The sequence below is a fragment of the Aulostomus chinensis genome, chromosome 13 (genome assembly GCF_037954235.1).
Source record: "Aulostomus chinensis isolate RoL2024-O1b breed Wild chromosome 13, RoL_Achi_v1.0, whole genome shotgun sequence".
Classification (NCBI taxonomy): Eukaryota; Metazoa; Chordata; class Actinopteri; order Syngnathiformes; family Aulostomidae; genus Aulostomus; species Aulostomus chinensis.
In genome coordinates, this window is record NC_141332.1 from 11,249,853 (window position 1) to 11,259,211 (window position 9,359).

A 9,359-nucleotide genomic window follows, 5' to 3' on the forward strand; every position below is an offset into this window, starting at 1 on the left:
TAGCGCTAACAATACCATCACCTTTTAGCGTTGAACAACGCAGCTATGCACCTCTGCCACAGGGCACTAGGGGGAGCAGCCATTCCAACAGTCAGACATTGTTTACAAGTCCACTCTCAAATGAAAATCTTGAGTTTCTGTGGTGTGCTGTTAGATATCTTTGTGTTCTCTGTAAAAAATGACTCCACTATTAATTATTGGAATTAAATCATTATGGTTTATTTCCCAGATCACTACTATCCTGCAGTTTAAGTTGTGTCCTATTGGGATGGTTGTTAAAATGTCTCAGTATGGCACAGTCCCATGAAGAATATTTTTCACCAGCTGCCACTGTTGACACCCCCGGGATGCACACAGCAGAAGGCCCGGTCTATTTCCAGCAGTGATGCTTCACCATGGATATTGTCATATGCAAGTTTGGGAGCCACTGCTCGAGCCTCGGGATGAAACCATGTTCCATTTTACAGAATTGTGATGTTGTTCCCGCGTAATGGCTTCAGCTGGTAGATCGCTAGAGAGACAGATTGCTGCTGGTTATACACTGAGCTCCTTGAAAGAGAAACGCAGGAATTTTGAGTTTGTGAACGCATTCCACCAACATCTCAGACCGCATGAGAAATGTTGGGTTTTTTTTCATGAAGTGGTTGTTGAAGAGAAACAGATCAGAATCCCCCCTCCCCATCCCATCTTTGATGTCAGGAAACAGTAAGAAGAAACCACCTCATTCTCCTCAATGGGAAGAAGGTGGAGATGGCTTCTTTTTCCAGAGGATCCACCAGCTCTGCCACCAAGGCTGCTCTCTGTCTCTCTCTTCCAGATGATGGGATTATGAAACACACAGAAACATGGAGGACTGGGGGAATTTGGGCTGGACAACCATGTGTTCATGTGTAGCAGGCTTTTTCTCTAAGTGGGTGTGTTCTATCTGTACCGACATAGTTTGCAGGGGGCTCGTAGCCTTCTAGCCCTCTGTGACAAAAGCATGACAGTGCCAGTGAGTCTGTGTGTTTCAATCAAGAGATGTAAGAAGAGGAGTGACGATTCCTCGCAATCAAAGAGACCCATTTCAACTGAACATTAATCACAAATGAAAATGTGAGTGCATCCTGTCTCAGAAGAAACCGCAGGGGAGGGCGGATGGTTCTTTATTGGCCAGCAGTGAAATGGCGGTGTCCTCTTTAGTTAGCCTGGATGAGACTCGAATTTCCTGCAACCAATTATTGCCCCCATCGGGATGCTGTTTAGTCTAAGGGGTGCAGAGCCAAAAATAGAACCAGTATCTAGGGGCTCCTTCTTCTCTCCATCCGTGTCTCCCACATGTCCTGCAGCAGCTTTGACGCCCCACGACTAGACTCCTGCTTCAACCAGGCTGATCAGGTTAGGCTCCTGTTTAACCTTTTTAAACTGGCATGCACCCAGTTTCATTCAAAACTCCCTTCAGTTCCTGGTGTCACTGTTATTTGATCCTTCCTCCTACTTTCCTTTGCCTGCTGTTTTCCCATTTATACATTCTGCTGTTTTTAGCTGTTTGTCTGAGAACGATTCAAATTATTTTATACGCTGTATGGGGACTTTGCATCTCCTGAGAGGCAGCTTTTTCTCTCAAAATTATTTAAAAAAAACCTGTCTGCGTGTTTGTGCTCAGTCTCAGGCAGTTGACTCAGATTCCTGTAGTCCAGAGGAACCCATTTTAAAATACTACCGCTGGTTTCCAAAGTACTGAATGGTTAAGACCTGGAATACATTTCTGACCTGCTATCAAATTTAAATATGAGGAGAGTATTTCGCTTTCGTCCCCCTTGAATTAGGAGAAAACAAAAAACAAAACCTGAAGTGTGCTTTGCTGGTTGTTTATGTTTTAACCCAATCTCCCTGTCTTACTTGTTACTTTCCATCCGTCCATCGTCATCTTCTGCTTATTCCTTACAAGTAAGGGTAGCGGGGGTGCTGGAGTCTATCCCAGCATCTACATGTGAGAGGCAGGGTTCACCCTGGACAGGTCGCCAGTCCATCACAGGACCAACACATAGAGACAGACAACCATTCACACTCACAGTCACACCTACGGTCAATTTAGAGTATCAATCAGCCTCATCCCCTCTTGATGTCTTTGGACGGTGGGAGGAAGCTGGAGTACCAGAGAGAACCCACACAGGAACAGGGAGAACATGCAAACTCCACACAGAAAGATCCCTTGCCCGAGCCGGGACTTGAACGCAGAACCTTCATGCTGTGAGGCCACAGTGCTGACCACTCTACCACCGTGCAGCCTACTTGTTACTTTATCTAATAAAATATGCCAAGTTTTTTTTTTTTTTTTAAGTCAGTATCTGAATATTTTTACACCAAAATGAAGATTGCTTGGGACAGCACGGTGGTGCAGTGGTCAGCGCTGTGGCCTCACAGGAAGAAGGTTCCGGGTTCAAGCCCCAGTTCAGACACAGGATCTTTCTGTGTGGAGTCTCCATGTTCTCCCTGTTCCTGTGTGGGTTCTCTCTGGTACTCCAGCTTCCTCCCACAGTCCAAAGACATCAAGAGGGGACGAGGCTGATTGATACTCTAAATTGACCGTAGGTGTGACTGTGAGTGTGAATGGTTGTCTGTCTCTATGTGATGGACTGGTGACCGGTCCAAGGTGAACCCCATCTCTTGCCCAAAAGCTGCTGGGATAGGCTCCAGCCCCCGCAACCCTTACTAGTAAGGAATGAGCGGAAGACGATGAATGAATGATTATTCATTTCATCTGTGGCTGTTATCAGATTTTGTAAATGGTGCTGATGGCAGCGTTGCAGAGAGGGAGCCTCACGCAGGTATGAGTGTCAGCCTCTGACTCTTGAGGTGTAACTCAGGTTCGCTTCAGTTTGACAGGTTAAAGGATGGATGTCAGTTACAGTGACAAGATAATGGCAGTTCTATTATCAGCCCCGACCAAATGGAGCTGAACAATTAATGTTATTCAAGTCTTCTACTCTGTTTACATTGATTTTTGACTCATGTTTTTTTTTTTTTCCTTTAAGTTTACACCCCAAAAAAACCTGATGGCCTTCAAATAGAGACTTTGTTCCCGAACTGCGCTCAGGAATGATTTTCTGAAGCACTTGTGACACGTGAATGTCCTCAGCAAATTAGTTGACACAACGCTAATCTCCACAGGGTGCATCTCTGCACTTTCAGTTTATGTCTGTGGCAACATTCCTGTGCTGCCACAAAGATGCAGAGGTTTACGCCGGCTGAGCCGTCCGCTAACTTGAATGTGGCCAAATAATGAAATTGTCCAGCCCCTCTAGACTTAAATGTTATCAAATCAAATTGATGAAATTCTGATGGTCACACGAATCATTTCACAGCGGCTAGAGGCAGTGAGGGAAAGTAGCCAAGTATTTTTTACTCAAGTTCTGTGCTTAAGTACAATGTCAAGGTCACTGTACTTTGAGCGTTTAGGTTTTAGGGGATTTTGCACTTAAACTCCATTGCTTTTACCTGAACCTACCAGGTACTACTTTGAAGAAAAACATTTTATACAGAAAACATGGGAAAACCTGATGAAGGTGATGTCCTTTTACTAACAACTTCAAGAGGAAATTAGCAGAGCAGCACATTTGGAGCACTGATTACTTTAACATGACCTGTAGAGGTTACGTAGGTTCAAGAACTGGCATATCATGTATCATGTGTACTTCTACACGTAATACTCAGCTAAACTAGATATAGATGCCTCTCCACATTTACTTTGGTAGAATTTTGAAAGTAGAGTTTTAGTTTTATCTGGGCGTTTCTACCTTTACTTAAGTAAAGGAAGTGTGTACATCTTGGATGTGTGAAACCCCACACAGTGTATCCACCATTTTAAAGCTGCAGCAGTTACAATGAGGAAGGCTACATCAGAGTCCATGTATTACGTATTAAAGTAGCTTTAAAGAAAACAATAGCATCTGAAACCCTTCACCTTCACAAAAATCCAACAAAAACTTTCCGGATCAAAAGTGTTTCTCCACCTCGCGTTGACCTGAATTGACACCTTGCCAGCGCGTACACTTCCTTCACTTAAGTAAAATCTGCTCTCCTGTGATCCAAGAAAAATAGCTCATGGCAAACTAATGTATCACACATCTACCTTGATTAACACACACTGGCACAGCTACTAAAAATTATTTATCTCGTCCCCCGGAGGTGTTGGAGGAACCCTCATTAATTTGTCATCAAAAGACTCAATGGAATTATCCCACCTTCTTTAAGCACATTAGCTTGCACGCGGCTATTGATGGCACTGTTACTTTCAGTGATGAAGCGATCTTTCGTCTCAGCAAGCGACAGATTTGCTCGCCAGTCATTGACCAGCTCTGTGAGGGGTGGTAATGTGGGTTGAAATAACTGAGATTGAATATTGATTAGGTGCCTCTTAACAACCCAGACGCATCTAAATACATTCACTTCCACACTGGTTTTGTCTCTTTCTCAGTGCGGCTGATGGAGTGATGACAGAGGATGCAGCCACACTCTGGCAGCTGCAATTTTGTTGATTCAGTGCACACGTGCACGCGCGCGCACACGCTCAAATAAAACCAGCCACTAGCTATGAAAGTAAGATAAGCTGACATTCAAGTGCTGATCCATATGCATCATGGCTTGTTTTGATCATTTAGGCTGAGAAAAGTGTGAGATGCAGATTAAACAGCAGAGAAGCATCCAAGTGTTCTGCAATTGAAATGAGTTAGACTTCCTTCCACCCGCTAAATCCAACCTTTTTATTTCAGCTCATGTGTAATTGAACTGTGTCAGTGGTGTTTAAAAAAAAGAAGAAGGTGGTTCTCAGGTTGAAAGAGAGGGGTGTCTGAGGCATATTGATTAGCCGCTTCTGGAGGACAGCATCCTCCTCATCATATTTCCTGGATACACCTCCCACAGAGCATCCATCTTAATCTAATATGACAACCTTCAGCAATATCTAAACTAATTCCACACATCGGTTTTGACATTCAATTTTAGTGATGAAAAACACTTCTCGGCTTTCATATGCACCACCAGGTGTAGAGGTGTTTGTCACGCTGAGACATGAGATGGGCTCCTGCTGAGACCACCTGCCAATAAATACATGTTTCTCAAAGTTTCGCGCTGTTGTTTGTTTTTAAGAGCTATAATAGCCCTAAAGAAGAGGCTTTTCTCTGCGCAACAGTAACTTTTGAATCCTGTAACTAAGAGACAAATAATTTGCACTTTTCATTTATGACTTTAAAGATATTTATTTTAGACAGCAGAATCACTGACATAAAGAATGACTCAGCGGCCTTGGAAGCAGTACACTTGTAAATGCTCGAGAACATACCGTTCATGCCGCAGTACTTAAAGGAGAGAATATGAATTCTGCTATTGGCTCAGACATGAAGAGGCAATAAAAAGCAGAAGATAAGAGAATTTGGCAGAAATAAACAGAGCAAGTTTAACAGGTGCACACCATTGCTGCACAAATCAGGAATAAATATGGCCAACAATATCGACAAAGCCAAGGCCGGAGTGCCCGTGTACAGCACATATATCATTACGGATATAGATTTTTGTCAATGCATCGTTCAAACAGGCCTGGCAGGCTGGTAGAGTTCATTGTGCTGGATGTATTCTGCATTTGACGCATGTAGTTACGTTACTCTGATAATATTCCTCTCAGCATGGCTGCTTCATATTATTCGGTGGTATTTATTCATCTAATCCCCCTGTCATGCTTCAAGTGAAAATACAAACAAATGTGGAAATGATTGAGATGTTATGAGGTTAACACGTGATAGCAGACATTTTGTGAAAGATTCAGGGCTACTGAAGAGCATTGTTTTGACGTGTTGTGGTTTGCTTGGGTCTTTCTTTAAACTCTGTGGGGTATCCAACTGATCAGTAGAGTCACTGAATAAATGTGCCTTTGATTAAAAATAATTCTGCTGATTGGCTCCACAGCAGAGGACAGGAAGGCGGTGCAGAAGGTCATAAACACCACCCAAAAAAGTCATCGGTTGCCCTCTGCCCACCCTGGAACACATCTCCTCATCCTACTGCTTCAGGAGAACCAAGGCCATCACAACAGACCCTCCACACCCTGCCCACCCTGCTTTGGGGGTGCTTCAGGTCAATTAAGTCCTGCACCAGCAGGTACAGAAACAGTTTCTTCCCCTGGGCCATCAGGACTGCCAACACCTACGAACACAGATAAATGCACACACACACAAACTGTCTAGGACCCCCCCCCCCCCACACACACACACACACACACACACACACCCCCAACAACCATCAAACTACCTCATCCCCTACTGCACCTTAACTTTTCGCCACACTTTTGAAAATTACTTTTTGCACCTTCCACATTTTTATTTACATCTTGTACATTTCTATCATCTATTTTATTGTTCTTATATTGTTATTGTATTTTTGTATCTGTAATTGTGGTGCACGGTGGCTCCGGGAGAGAACTTCTTACCGATTTTCATTGTACCCCCCAGTACAGTGACAATAAAGTTGATTCTGATTCTGATCTTCTGACATGATCTCTTGCAAAAAAGCTCTCAAGCAGAGAGAATCAAATCAAAAACTGGAGCTGAAGAGTTTTTCTGTTCCCTCTGACTTTAAGCCACGCAGGGTCTGATTTTGATGGAAGGGCAATGGCAATCATGAGGATACGTATGGCTGATGACCCCAGGAGCATGTACACATGTTACACATCCTTAAGAGCACACAGTGGTTCTTCATGAGTTGTTGACCGGATGTGGATAAGGAAAGAAAGATTTGAAGATGCAACATACAATTTCCCCATCTTTAAAAATGTGTTCGCTAGTCTAAGACTTTTTCAGTTTTGTCAAACGTTAACATATCTAGGAATTCAACAAGTGTACATATAGTGAAGTGTGAAATACATTCGAGAATATCAATGTGTTACTAAAATTGTAGTTCCTCTAAGGTACCCGCAAATAAATGTCTTGAATTAATGGGGCTGGAAGTGGCAGCGGCACCGCCACTTTGGACTTGTCCTGGGAATCGTTCGGTCCATCTGTGGTTCTGCTGGGGATGGACCTTCTGTTGGCGCTGGTCAGCAGGCTGCAGAAGAGATTCAGGACACAGTTGGGGACAGGTTGTCTCCATGACAACATTACCCAACTGGCTGAGAGACGTCACTGGTGCAGCGGACATTTTTTTCAGAATGCAGAAGCAGCCAGCCATTAGCTTGAAGCCAAGGCTAACAGCTAAAGCAAAATCAGTGGCAAATCTTTGCTAAGATCTGGTTACAAACTCAAGCTCATTGACCAGAGTAAACCATGTCTTCTTTATCCAGTCAAATGCTCAGTAATCCACAAATACTAAAACTAAGAACAAAATCAGTAGTTATTTGCTGTAGCCAAGAATATAACCAGTTCAGTTGTTCGCTGTAGCGTATGGCTAAAGATGATGTTGATTATACCACATGAGCTTGTTAGTTTATAAAAAGACATTCTTGGGTAGATTTGCATTTATTTTTTAGTTTCTTAACCATCAGGACAAGACCAAAGTGGCGGTGCCGCTGCCACTTCCAGCCCCATTAATTCAAGACATTTATTTGCGGGTACCTTAGAGGAACTACAATTTTAGTAACACATTGATATTCTCGAATGTATTTCACACTTCACTATATGTACACTTGTTGAATTCCTAGATATGTTAACGTTTGACAAAACTGAAAAAGTCTTAGACTAGCGAACACATTTTTAAAGATGGGGAAATTGTATGTTGCATCTTCAAATCTTTCTTTCCTTATCCACATCCGGTCAACAACTCATGAAGAACCACTGTGTGCTCTTAAGGATGTGTAACATGTGTACATGCTCCTGGGGTCATCAGCCATACGTATCCTCATGATTGCCATTGCCCTTCCATCAAAATCAGACCCTGCGTGGCTTAAAGTCAGAGGGAACAGAAAAACTATTAGCTTCAAGCTAAACTGGCTTTACTCTGCATTCTGGAGCCACAAAGAATGCAGTGAAACGGGGGGGGGGGGGTCATTGTGAGCTCAACACACCTATCTGTTAGTATACAAAAGTACTGGAAAATACACTTTGTATTAAGTATTGGTTAGGTCACTACAGGAATTTTTTGTTGCTTCATGTATTACGCTGGTCCAAACTGGGTCTGGACCAGAGTAGAGCAACCACAGACAGACAGGACACTGGTGATGATGGATAATGCCCGAAGGCTTTTTACTCAGTGAAATAGGAAAAAAACCTCCATACTAGGGAAGCTAGAATGGGGGGAATGTGGTGCTTAAGCTTTATATGAATGGTGTGTGTGTGTGTGTGTGTGTGTGTGTGTATGTATGTGTGAGTGTGTACTAACCAGTCCAGGGTGGGGAATACCTAACACTGGGGGTCAGAGGTCCCAGAGGAACAGAAGCCAGAGCGGGAAGGCAACTGTTGGGGTCCAGGAGACAAACGGGGTTGTAGCAGGGTGGTCATTTAGTCACAGAGGACTCGGGAGGCAGTGGAGTGGTTCTAGAGAGGCGTTGGAGTCAAAAAGGAACTCTTGGGGAAGGGAAAACAGGGAAAAAATAACATGAGTAAAAATCAGCAGAGCAAAAACTAGAGTGGGCAGAGAAATCCTAAGAGAGTCTGTCGGCATAGTTACCACATGGGTTCAGTACAGTCATGCACTGCGTGTAGGTCCAGGCTTCCTCTTATAGCTGGGCTGGTAATTGGCTGTAGGCGTGTCTTATTGCTGATAAGCAGCACCTGTGCTGCTGGTCCTCCCAGCCAGAGGAGGAGGGCTATGGAGGATTGCACTGGGAGGATCCCTAACATCATGTGTGGTTAAGCCAAGTCTTTTTTTTTTTTAGCATATTTCATCAAGGCGATTCAAGGTTCAGTCGCCCCTGGACTGCCCCCATAATGGGTGCGGGTAAGTTGAGGGCTTTTGTCACCAACTTCGGCTTGTTTAAATTTTCAAAGGATGCCATACAGCCATGGTTAACACCCGTACAACCTTTGGATGACCATCTTTCTTTGAATCAGTGGTAGAACCTGAATCCAAGGCCCGGGTCCTTCTAGACATGTCCCATCGACAGGCACAGACAGAAAACCCGCAACAGAGAAGTTTCTGCTGGACCCAAACAAATGCTTGAGCACATGCTCCCGTGAACTTCTGCTTTCATGCAAATCATAGCAATGACTAGACAACTCCTACCCCACATCATGCAGTATCAGGAACAGCTCCTGCTTTGTGGACCCATGGCCTATAGACCTCTATGTTCCTTGTTGAGATCAAGACCCATGTCAACATAGCTAAAAGAACTGTGCCAACTCTAGTTGCTGTCAACTGGGTAATAGAGAAGGGAGGGTAACAGCATGGGGGTG

The 9,359-nt window shown here is 43.8% G+C and overlaps 1 long non-coding RNA gene across 1 annotated transcript; it reads right to left on the reverse strand.

Annotated features, from left to right (window-relative positions):
* Positions 1 to 6,274: 6,274 nt before the first annotated feature.
* LOC147250847 (uncharacterized) lies at positions 6,275 to 8,652 on the reverse strand. The gene is made up of 3 exons (XR_015119021.1): positions 8,635 to 8,652; positions 8,347 to 8,531; positions 6,275 to 7,077 (listed from the first exon to the last, which is right to left on the reverse strand). It is a non-coding gene; the product is annotated as an uncharacterized LOC147250847 (long non-coding RNA).
* Positions 8,653 to 9,359: the final 707 nt, after the last annotated feature.